Here is a 12909-nt window from a genome sequence, read left to right on the forward strand (position 1 = left end):
TTTCATTATTTGAAAGTTTATCCATTTATCTACAAGTTTTGAACATTGAAATATGTAATTTTTAACTTTAAATATTGTTTTTAGTCATTTTTCTAGGGCATGTATAATGTTTATTTCATCTAATTCCGAATCTACATGTAAATAATACCCTTGGTAACGCATCGAATACTTTTGAGTAGTCATATTCGACCTAGGCATATTTGGCAATCAATGAAACCGTCGTTTCCTACACTTTCCTAAAATAACCGTATCTCCGAAATAATATAAATAGCGTTTCGGCTTTGAACGGAAACCCGTGGTCACCGAGAGTGTAAAATATATTTATTTATAGATCTTATTATTTCCGACAAAATGATTGGTCGGCATTGGGCTTCCGCCCCTATCGACATTAGTTTGAACATAAACAAAACATGGTTGTTTACGTTTCATTGATGATATAGTTTTAGATGCTCTACCTGTCGACTTATTATTCAACTTCTAAATCTAGATCTAGCATGAAAACTAAAAAGAATAGACCTTAGTCTAGATTCCTCATTCTAGATCTAGACATTATAAGACTATTAGCCGGCAGGCTAGGCTGAGATGAGGCCCTATCGAGTATCGACATCGCTATGCTATTAGTATTATTGATAATTTGATTATTCATTCATATTCCCATCAACTAGATCTAGGTCTAGATCTAAACAAAAACATCCTTACCACAAGATAACTGGTGCCTCTCAATCAAGTAGGCCTAAAGCCTATCAAAGCTTGCAATTATATAAGATAAGGACAAATACACATGTGATCTAGATCTAGCTGGATTATCAACAGTTTCACTACTACAAGATCTGATCTAGACTTAGACCTAGACTAGATAATAACTAATACTAATTTTCTTCTCTACAAGTTCTAGTCTAGTTACCACTTTGACATTCACTTTGGAAACAAGACTCAACTACCCAGGTAAAATAATTTTTATTATTGAAATAGATCTAGATCTAACTATTCTAACTTTCGATATAAATGTTATCACTATTGTAGAAAAAACAAACATCAACAATGGATCTATTTTTTTTTTACTGTACATAGGGCTGGGCTAATTCTAGACTATATTATACAATACACTACTTAAATTTCTGGATATAGATAAATAAAAAAAGAAATCACATTGTATTTCTTTGATATTATTAAAACTAACTTATATATTTTTATTTAGAAAAACTATTTAAAAAAAATAATTCAGCTGACTTTACAATCTTTTTTTTTATTTTTATTTTAAAGGTTCTTCGGCATTGATGCAATCAACTGAAATTTTATGGAAAAGATCAGGGCAGAAGTTTACACAGAGATAAACAACCTTGTCTGATGGAAACACCAGGTTGTTTTTGAGAGTTTTATTAACAGATCTGAGCCCAGGTATTGTCGTAAAACAGAACAATTCGTCGGCCTTACAGGTTTCGAACTACTTGGTTCTCTCCGCAGCCATGTTTTATTCTGAAGTAAGGATAGTTAGAATTGATTTACCTTGCGTTTAATGTTTTCAAACCCAATTCAATACTTAAATGATCCAGCGATAAACACAAAAATAAATGACTTGTTCGAATAGAATAGCGACTTACATTTAAGTATTATCCTTGAATAAATAAAACACAATGATGATAATAATCCACCATAGCTGGGCCTGTCTTAGATAAGTAGAGTCCCTAGGCGATGTGATTTGGTGGCCCCAAATAAAATAGAGGCTAGTCTCAAACTAAACTTTCCAAAGACAGAGAGATATTACTTTCTTTAGTCTAGTCTTGTAATCGTTTTCATCTCTTAAATGATTTCCACTACCGGTAGCCTACTTCCACCACACCTTGGCCTTTGATGATAAGTTATCAGCGGCATGGTCATAATTATTCTAATCGTTCTCCTCTCTCAAAAGATTTCCACTACTTCCACCACACTTTTGCCTTTGATCATTACGTCATGTATATCCCTTACAACCACAAGAAGCCCTGTAGCTAAGTACACTCCCAGCTGTACAACTCATCAAGAATGTGAAGTGGAAGAGGAAACACTATAAACACATTTATAACATGTCAAAAAAATATTTAAAAGCATTTAAAATAATCATATTTATATATTAGATGAAATGAGGGCTTAAAGCCAAAGCCTTAACTGCACAATTAAACAATGAATAACAAAAAAATATTTAATTAGGGATGAAATTATCGGTCACCATTTTTTGTACCGGTATGTTATTCATTATTTATTATTTCTTTATGTTGCAGATTCCTTAAATAAGCCAACATGTGAGATAAATGTTTGAAGCAATGAAAAGAGGGAAAGGATGGACCCCTGATGGGTATGACTTTGTGGACAGCACACATTTTATTGATGCAAACTTTGATGATATAATGAAAAATCTGAAACCCTCAGCTATTCCTACAATATTTCAGGTGATACTTAATGTAGAAAATGTTAATTTTAGACTTCTATGTGAGTTTGAATTGGTTTTACATTTAACTATTTTAAAAAAATGACTGCTCATGTATCCCAGTATAGTATTTGAAGCAAAGTAGAAATAACAGCAAGTATTTTCAGTATTGTCTAAGTAAATGTTTGACTAGTATAATGAAATAACAACTGACATGAACTGATCTAGACTGACTTTAACTTACAACTGAGTTACTTTTACCTATCCCTTAGTTTGTAAGACCGATGGGGCACCATGCAAGATTTGTCAATCATCTTTCTCCATTCCTCTCTGTCTTTTGCCTTAGTTAGAGCCTCTTTCAATGGAAGTACCGTCCATTCTTTTATGTTGTCCTCCCATCGCTTTCTCTGTCTGCCTCTTCTTCTTTTTCCTGGTACTGTTCTCTGGTCTTTGCAAACCCCTAAGAGGCATTCAATATGGTAAATCAAAATGCACTGTTAGATTTAATATATTATTGTACTTATGTATATTTTATACATTTAGTGATATTGATATTCATATCTTGGACTTTAACTAAACAACAAAATGAATTCCAATTGTATATGTGATATTTTATTTTTTGTCATATTTTCATTATTAATTAAATCACTATCTGTATTTTTTCTGTCAATGCTATAGAATTAGAGATATACTTATGGTATCTGAATGAAAGCTTGCTTATCTAATTTTAATATATACTCCAGAATTTACTGTTATGCCTGAAAGGATTTTGTATTGCTAACAATTATTATTTTTCAGTGTCATAATGATGCAGCTTCCTGGCCAGTTAAAAAGAAGGAAAAATAAAGTCTTAAGGTGAAAGAAGAAATTGTACAATTCAAAGAGACTTCTGATATATTATAAAAAGAAAGTTCAATGTTTATGAGAGGAGTTATAGAAAAGCCAACCTCACCTAAAACAGTTATGATGGTAAATGTAAAATTTACTCGATAGTTTAGTGATAAGAATATATAATAATTAGCATAACAATCATTGATAAATTATTCATGTCCATGTGGCACTCTTTTTATTTGTTTGGCAATAGTTATAGATAACATTAGATCAACTGGTCTAAGATGGATTCCAATTTAACATTTAATATATGATTTTTAAAAATATATTTATGCTTTTCAGATTTATCTTTACATCTGTTTGAGGAGCCTACAGGAAATGCAAATTATACAGATGAAAAAATATCCTTCACAATAACATTGCACTTTTACTGTCCTAATGTGTATGAGTTCCTTTCTACCACGTTTAACTTGCCTTCAACCAGAAAAGTAAGAAGATGTATGTGTTGCTCATTAGTATTTGTCTTTTATAATTCTATGATATAATTGGATGATCACCAGGGATGAACAAATGCATGTTGTGATGGATCACCTGGGATGAACAAATGCATGCTGTAATGAATCACCAGGGATGAACAAATGTATGCTGTGATGAATCACCAGGGATGAACATATACTTGTCTAGAATCTCTTGAAACTTGAGGCTCTAGGAAATTATAATAATTATAAGAAGAATTACAATATTAGAGCAAAGGTTTATTTTAGCTCATATTATTAAAAAAGTAAGTTCCCCTTTCAGACCATGATGTCTATAGTGCAAAAGATGTAAAGGTCATCTGTTTCTGTGGCCTATGGTTAGCTAAAGTCATGTGACCAGCACAATAACCGTCATTACTTTTCCCCAACTAATGTCAGGTACCCATTAGATCTGGGTTGACTAAGAGGGGCCTTAAAGATCCTGAAAGTAAAAATTTCAGTCTTCTAGGATTTGAACCTGGGACCTGTGTTCATAAGCCAAGTGCTTTACCACTCCCCACTGTGCCTCTCATATTATTAGTTAGGCTTTAAAAATTTCTTCATTGGAACTGAAAACTTGGTGATTCAAAGATATAACTTTACTTGTTTAATTAGTTAATTAAAGTGTTTCAATTTCACTTTGTTTATTATCTTCTGTAGATTATTCATTATTGAGTAGGTCTATTTAGGAAAAAAATCCACTAGATTCAACCAATTCAGTGAAGCATTTCATGACACTTTTAGCTATTAAACAAATCCACTTACTTGCACCTGGTTAGAAACAGAAGTAGGCCACCAATTTCCTTCCTATTGCATGAAGGGCTAAGGATTCTTGGCCAAGGCGTAATATTTTAATCATGATGATATGAAGGATTTGAACACAGGTTATTATAATAACAACATTAATGTAAGTCAAGTTTACTTTAGCCAACTTAATGAAATTATGCGAAAAGTATCTTAATCTAGTTATTATTCCATAGGATGTTGGCAAGTTTACCTTCATCTATTTCAGTCATGAGTGCCTTTATATGTGGACAAATAAGCCTATACAGTATTTCCAAGAATGAGAACTTTGCAGGGTAGAGTCATTTGACTTACAAGGTGAAGGTTTTTTATATTTAATTTATGGATGTTTTTTTTTTGCAAAGCAAAATAACTTCAGGTTGTATAGACATACTCAAAAGAAATAATTTTTTTTGCAAGTTACCTTAAAACTTAAAATAAATAAATTATTGCTTTTATTGGTAGTGTTTAAAGTTAAATACTTTGAAAGCTGATCACTAGTTAAGATGTTTAAGTTTGCAAGATGATAGATATATTAAATTAGCTAGATGATATTAAATTTACTAGATTTTACAGGAATTAATTTATTCCCAAATGTACTTAAAAATATTTTATTTGCTGACCAAAGACTTTTTTTTCAGCCTCTTAGAGACCACTGGGACATTGTTCTGGGCTGCCTTTGGTATGGGGAACTCTCAGGCACCAGCTATTAAAGAAGAAACAAATAGCAGTCAGGTTAATGGTGACTCAGAGATAAAAGACAGTGTGCTGCTGAAAGTCATTGAGGTGATTGGCTACGTTTTGTATGGAGTTTACATTCTTGATGCTGTCGTGGTCCTGATCAACTTGTTCATTGCTATGATGAATTTGAAGACATTTAGGTTTGTTTCATGTTATGTTAATCATTAAGTTAAAACTATTTATATATCCCATTTCATTCAAATACTCTTTACCTATCAATTTATCGGAGAGGACCCTTTTGTAGTTTGTTTTACATGTTAATTCAGGTTTGATGATTATTACTGAACATATCAGTAGGACAGTATAGAGTGTATGCTTCATTAATAGAAAAACATCCAAAGTTGTGGGGTGAAAGTCTCTGATGATTAAATATAACATCATCTATCTATTTCCTTTAGAAGTGTTCAGTGCATTTATGAAAAAAAAAAAAGATTCCTCTGAACCTTTGCACTGTTATCAGCAGTAGAAATCTTAGCTAGCTTGGACATGTTCATGGAATGCCACAAGGTTGACTTCCTCAAGACATTTTGTATGGTGATCTATTAGAAGCCAGGAGAGCCTTGGGTCACCCACTACTTCTAACTATCTCAACATTTCAGCACTACTTCTAACTATCTCAACATCTCAGCACTATTTCTAACTATCTCAACATGCCAACTTTGGATGAGGAATGATTCCTTGCCAAGGCTGATTTGTTACAAAGCAATATATAAAAATCCAAACCTATCAAAGTGGTAATCAAAACTATGGCTTATGAAGCAAATAATAATAATGGCAATGTCATTGCCATATCAGCATAGAAATTCAACACAGGCAAAACAAAGAATGTGATTCCAGAATTGATATGTCGTTCTTAGCTTTGTTCTAAGGCTGTTAGCCACTTGATAAACAAAAATAATATTGTATACATGGACAGATTTTATAACAGTCCCACTGTTTGACACTTTAGCCAATGATTATGGATTTTTGCTGATGGAACTGCAATGGCTTTAAAAAACTGACAAAGTTGAAGAAAAAGCAGAGAAGTCAATCTGAATTGATCTATCATGGCAATAGAGTAAGTCTTATTCTGGATGGAGAAATGACCCATTCATCTGTTCACACCACAATCCAGGCAATATTCTTATTCCATATGCTAGGCCAAATTCCTACAAGTGCTCTTTCTTCCCTAGTTTGAATATAGAATGGGCTGCCTGAATCAGCCAGGAAAACCAGTGACTTAGCAGAGTTTAATTCACTAATTAACATGCATGACTAGATTGACACATGAAATGCATAGAACATAATTATATTCTTTTTTGAAGCAACATCAGTAATCTATAAGGATGGACCAAGGAGCCATTCATTTTAGTTTTTCATCCAACACAAATGGGGACCCTAAAAAAGAAGAACTAAAGATGGAATATCTGTGGATGTGCTAAAACCATTGCTCTTTATTGACTTCACCAAATACATGGTTTTGATGTCAACAACCAGGTTTGCAAAAATGGCTCTTTCATCCTTTTCAAAAGAAAAGATAAACTGGGTACTTTATATTTATAAACAACTCTTGACAAAAAATTGAAACATATTTGGAAAATTGGTAGGCCAATGATTCCACTTTCACATGGATAAGCAATTGTGGAAAAATGATTTTCTATTAAGAACTAGAGAATTGCAACTTGGCAGAGAAAACACTGGACTCGGAGAATCGTCATAGACAGCTTTTGAGGATTCTCAAAACTTAGTGACTTTGTTATTAGACCAAAAAGTTTTATCATGCTGGAAATGTTCATGGAAGATGTACTCTGTATTTGATGAGCCGAGAAAGAAATGTGAACAAGACCAAAGGGGAGTAAAGAGAACCAACAGTAGAGATGATGCAGTGATGCAACTGAACAATAGATAATGAGTCTTCTATTTGGGAACCCTCAACTCAAAAAAACATTAAGAAACTAGAATACAAAGATAGAGCAGTGAGATTCCGAACTAACAAATATTCACATTTGATTACAGTTAGACCTCTAGTAAAATTATTAAATTTAGAGATCCTCCAGGACAGAAGACTTCATAAGTAAAGTAGCAATTATACAAAAAACATTAAACTATAAACTTCAAATACAAAAACAAAACTTAAAAAAATACTAGACACAAAGATAAAGGAACATTCCTCATCCCATATGCTAGAAGAAATTTATACTCCTTCTTCCCTAGTGCTATTAGAGCATGGAATGGGTTGCCTGAGTCAGCTAGAAAAAACATGTGAATTGGCAGAGTTTAAGTCATTGATTAACTTGCATGACTAGATTGACCCTTGAGACACCCGTAGGATGTAATAATCTTGGATAAGAAGATGAGATACTGCAAAAAGATGGCAATAGACTGGGGGCTGTGAAAGCTCTTAGTTTATTTCATTTGCCAAAGAACAGTCTAAGAAAGAGTGAAGGAAGGAGAGTCCAAATCAGTGGAAAGACAGTCTGAATTAAAAAACATGGGTTTAATTGTTTAGATTGGTTTATATTTGTATCAAACTGGTTGTTATTATTTTGATTTTGTTGAATTTTCTGTTTTAACTTGATGATTTCTCACTTTGATATTGTCTGTAATATTCTTCACCTATCTCTTAGTATGTTGGGGCATCTTACAAGATTTGTAGATCTTCTTTTGGGGTGTTATTCAGGAAGTCTAACTTGCATCTGGTAACAGCTAGGTCCAAGGTTTGAGTCCTCCTTAAGACTTATCTATGTATTACTATGTATAACTACTTTTTCTTCACCTTCTTCTCCCTGGGTGCTGCTATTATGTTTGATGTCATGTTTATTTCATCAATAGTCAAAGTAAGAAGTATTTGGGCCTGATATTGATTAGTTCTATACCTACTATTACTTAGTCATAGTAAAAGTATTTGGACTTAATAGTGTTTAGTTTTGTTTCACTTTCAAATAGAATAGTTACTTATTCAAATTCATTTGTTAAGGTATGAAAGAGTTGAAAAAAACATGTAAATCTTTTTTTTAATGCTTTTGATATAGTGCATAGTTCATGCTTAGAGCATACTTATTTTGCTATGGCCCAATCTCCTTTTGTTGACTATTGGGGGAAGAGAACACATGGGAGGTTTACATGCTGTCTTTGGGCTTTCAGAAAACAACTCTGCTCGAGTCAGGATTCAAAATCGAGCCCCCATGGTAAGTGGCTAAGCTGTAGCCAAGCAGTGTAGGCCCACCTCTCAGCCACACATGCCACAAATTTTGTGAATGAAAATGGGAAAATGGAACCTGCATCTAACAATGTTATTATAGAAACTCTTTTAGAAAATACTTTTTACTATGACTATGGGTGGCTTCCTGGATGTGCAGAATGCATGCTGGACTGTTGTTTGGACTTGTTGATGGTCCTGGATTCATACCTTGCCCTTCCCTATCGTCCTCTGAGATGTTTGGATGAGGAAATAAATTATCTTCAACTTTGAAGGAACATTTGAAACATGTAAAACATTTTACAAACTATCATCTCTATTTTAAAAATGGCCTCGTTCTTAAATAGGGCACTTGCTAACATTGGATACTGAAGAAGTTACAGTGCTACTACTGCAGCCTTGAGTTCAAATCACAGTATAGAATGCAATTTTTATTTAGGGCTTCAGGATGTTTCCAACCATGAGTTATGGATACATGGATGGCTGCTTGGTTGTGCGGTTTGCGCGCTGAACTGTCGTTCAGATTTGTCGAGGGTTCAAACCCTGCCCAATCCCATCCCCCGTCGTCCTGCGGGAGGTTTGGACTAGGAAGTAAACTATCTTCAACTCTGAAGGAACATCTGAAACAATGTAAAACATTTTACAAAAACATTAACATCATTTTGGGATATTATCTTTCCTGAACAAAAAGTCCTTATTCTATTAATGTTTTACTGTTTGGCTTAAAAGTTTTTAGGATAAGAAGAGCTGAGTCTGAATCTGGGACTATCAAGTTGACCACCATTTCTGAAAGTTAATTTAATTTTTTATTTAACTTACATTGTGATACCATGCAGTGTTAACTTGATGTGAATAGAACTGATGTGGGTCAGTGAGTTCAGCAATACAAACTTAACCAGCAGAAATAACTGGAATATAATGGCAAAGTTCCCCTTTCAGACCTTGCGATCTACAGTGTCAAGGCTCTTTTTCTTCTCTAATATATGTATGTGTACTTCAATGCTGATTACTAAATGTACCCAATTCCTGGTAATACCTTAACGACACATATAATGACAGAATAAAGTGTTGAGGAGATGGAGCGTTGAGGAGATGGAGCATTGAGGAGATGGAGCATTGAGGAGATGGAGCATTGAGGAGATGGAGTATTGAGATGGAGTGTTGAGGAGATGGAGTATTGAGATGGAGTATTGAGATGGAGTATTGAGATGGAGTGTTGAGGAGATGGAGTATTGAGATGGAGTGTTGAGGAGATGGAGTATTGAGATGAAGTGTTGAGGAGATGGAGTGTTGAGGAGATAGAGTGTGGAGATGGAGTATTGAGATGGAGTGTTGAGGAGATGAAGTTTGAGATGAAGTGTTAAGATGGAGTGTTAAGACAGGGTGTGGAGTGTTGAGGAGATGGAGTATTGAGATGGAGTGTTGAGGAGATGAAGTGTTAAGATGGAGTGTTAAGATGGAGTGTTAAGACAGGGTGTGGAGTGTTGAGGAGATGGAGTGTTGTGGAGATGGAGGAGTATTGAGATGGAGTGTTGTGGAGATGGAGTGTTGAGGAGATGAAGTGTTAAGATGGAGTGTTAAGACAGGGTGTGGAGTGTTGAGGAGATGGAGTATTGAGATGGAGTGTTGAGGAGATGAAGTGTTAAGATGGAGTGTTAAGACAGGGTGTGGAGTGTTGAGGAGATGGAGTGTTGTGGAGATGGAGGAGTATTGAGATGGAGTGTTGTGGAGATGGAGTGTTGAGGAGATGAAGTGTTAAGATGGAGTGTTAAGACAGGGTGTGGAGTGTTGAGGAGATGGAGTATTGAGATGGAGTGTTGAGGAGATGGAGTATTGAGATGGAGTGTTGTGGAGATGGAGGAGTATTGAGATGGAGTGTTGTGGAGATGGAGTGTTGAGGAGATGAAGTGTTAAGATGGAGTGTTAAGACAGGGTGTGGAGTGTTGAGGAGATGGAGTATTGAGATGGAGTGTTGAGGAGATGGAGTATTGAGATGGAGTGTTGAGGAGATGGAGTGTTGAGATGGAGTATTGAGATGGAGTATTGAGATGGAGTGTTGAGATGGAGTGTTGAGGAGATGGAGTATTTAAGGAAACAGGAAACTTGTTCTATTCTAAAGTCACTAAAAGAAAGCCTTTACATTTATTTTGTTTAGTTTTGTAATTATTTTTTCTCTTTTGTTAAAAAAATTTGAACAGAATTTTTTAAATACTCATTTGGGAATCAACTGTGAAATTTATTAACCGGCATATAGGCTAATTGATTCATACTATTTGATATCTATCTTGTAATTTTGCATTCCTCTGCTATGCTGTTTTTTTTATTTACACATTTTATCTTATATTGTTTGAGATCTATCTGTGATCTATATTATCTTGTTTAAGATCTATCTGATCTAATTTGTGATCTATCTTGTTTGAGGTCTAAATGATCTAATTTGTGATCTATATTATCTTTTTATGAGATCATTATTTTCATATTTGAGATCTCTCTTAGCTTTTGCAAATAGAATTTCAAGAGGTGATGATATTTATATTAATCCCTTCTTGCATTTATTTCTTCCAGAATGTCCAAAAGATTAGTCAGCTAAGGACCCTAAAATGTTGGCCTGTTTACAAATATGAGATCTTCCTTGACTACACAAGTACCTTACAAAAGAAGGCTACTCACTTGTTTTTGGATGTCAGCTGTTTTGGTAATAAATCAAGTGTTGTTTTTTCTACTATCTCTAATGTTTGTAGGTTCTAAAGCTAGAAAGTGTTGTTGCTTTTTATTGCCACATCGCCTGTCAATTCTGTTTAGTTTTTATTTATTCTTTTTTTTATACAGTCCCTGTGGCCCTTTTCAAGCATGACAGATACTATTCTAAGCAGCTTTTTTCTATGGAAATTATTCAACCACAGAAGCTGTGAGGGATATCTGAAATCCATTGCTTACTTGTCTAGAAAGACTTCCATCGATTGAGTGATAAAAGATTAAGTGTACACAACTTTTAGTAGTCACCACATAACACTTAACATTTTGATGCTCAAGACAATACTGTTCAGGAATGGTTTATTTTTCTTTATGCTGAGAGTGTCCAAGAAAGATAAGGTCAAAGGTTAATTGGACAAACAATAAACTTTGTCTTTGAATCTGAAATTGTAGAGAAAAAAAAACAACTTAGTGTTGTTGTTTTTTAATGTACCAGGTACCTACTATTCATTTACTTTGACTGTTGACTTTAAGTTAGAAATTAAGGAAAGATTTCTTTGAGCTATATTTGTCAATGACCATAGGCATTAAGAGAGTTGACACCTCATTTTACTTTTCAACAAGATGATGTCTTAAAAAAATTAAGAGCTTTTGATGGAATTCTGTGGTTGAATAACAAGTAAAGTTAATCACAGGATTCCATCAAAATCATTGCAATTTGAACATTGTTGGTAGTGTCAATGTTATTAAGTTTTTTAGTTCTTGGTGTTACTACATTATTCATTTTCTAGTGACCAGGCAGTGTTTTATACCATGAATGAATATCTGTTGTAAGAAGTTTAAGTTATACAGCTCAATCAATAATATCTTTGACAATAAAATATTTTGATAAAGTTTATATTTTTGGAACAGAATATGCTAATGTGTTAAATGTACATTTTTCTTTTTTTTTTGGAATAACAACTGATATTTAGTTTTATCCCTTTGTGTCTTTCTACAGTAGATGCACTGTCATACTAAAAAGAAATTTTAAAAAATTATAATAACTTCTAATCAAATTGTCTCCCTTTTAAAATCAAATATCTAAATGAATCATGCTACTTTGATTCTACACAATCTACAGGACTACCAATGTACATTAGTTTTGAACAAAAAGTTGCTAACTTTAAATAATTGATTAACTCATTTTGATATTTATGTATACCTTGTAATAAAAGTGGCATTCATTTTACAATCTCATTTTTTTTTATTGTAACTGGTCTGTGTTAATTTCTTTTTTTTTTTTCAAATTACTTTGTATTGCCTATATGGGGAAATGGTATTTCTGGTGTTTCTTTGCTCAGCAAAAACAAATCAGGATTTGAACTCAAGCCCCCTTGACAGTGGTTTATGCCAGATATCCAGCATTTCATGCAGTTTGTAGGCCAAATTTAATACTCACAGTGCCCCAGTGCAGGTAGAAAGAGGAAACCTTGCCTCATTAATGTTTGCTGCTCCAGGCTTGCTGCTCTCTATCTCAACTGATCTAGGAAGCACTACAGCTGGGTTTCAGTCCACTGCATTGGCTAGAGAGGATTTCAGTCTCTCAGGCTGCAACTTAAATGAAGTCTGATGTGATTTTATTTATAAAAAGTTGTATGGATGTCTTTAAGCTACATAACTTATCCTAGTCCAATGTGTTGATTGACATAGTTACCAGGTACTGGTACTAAAAAATTGCCGCTTTTATCCTCCCCTTCCAGCAACCCTTAGATCTAGTTTTT

General features: G+C 33.9%; 1 long non-coding RNA gene across 1 annotated transcript; it reads left to right on the forward strand.

Annotated features, from left to right (window-relative positions):
• Positions 1–338: 338 nt before the first annotated feature.
• On the forward strand, positions 339–12380 carry LOC129924138 (uncharacterized). The gene is made up of 9 exons (XR_008776098.1): positions 339–945; positions 1264–1481; positions 2259–2426; positions 3203–3373; positions 3578–3723; positions 4763–4851; positions 5175–5414; positions 11018–11147; positions 11282–12380. It is a non-coding gene; the product is annotated as an uncharacterized LOC129924138 (long non-coding RNA).
• Positions 12381–12909: the final 529 nt, after the last annotated feature.

This window comes from Biomphalaria glabrata, unplaced genomic scaffold, assembly GCF_947242115.1.
Source record: "Biomphalaria glabrata unplaced genomic scaffold, xgBioGlab47.1 scaffold_20, whole genome shotgun sequence".
Classification (NCBI taxonomy): Eukaryota; Metazoa; Mollusca; class Gastropoda; family Planorbidae; genus Biomphalaria; species Biomphalaria glabrata.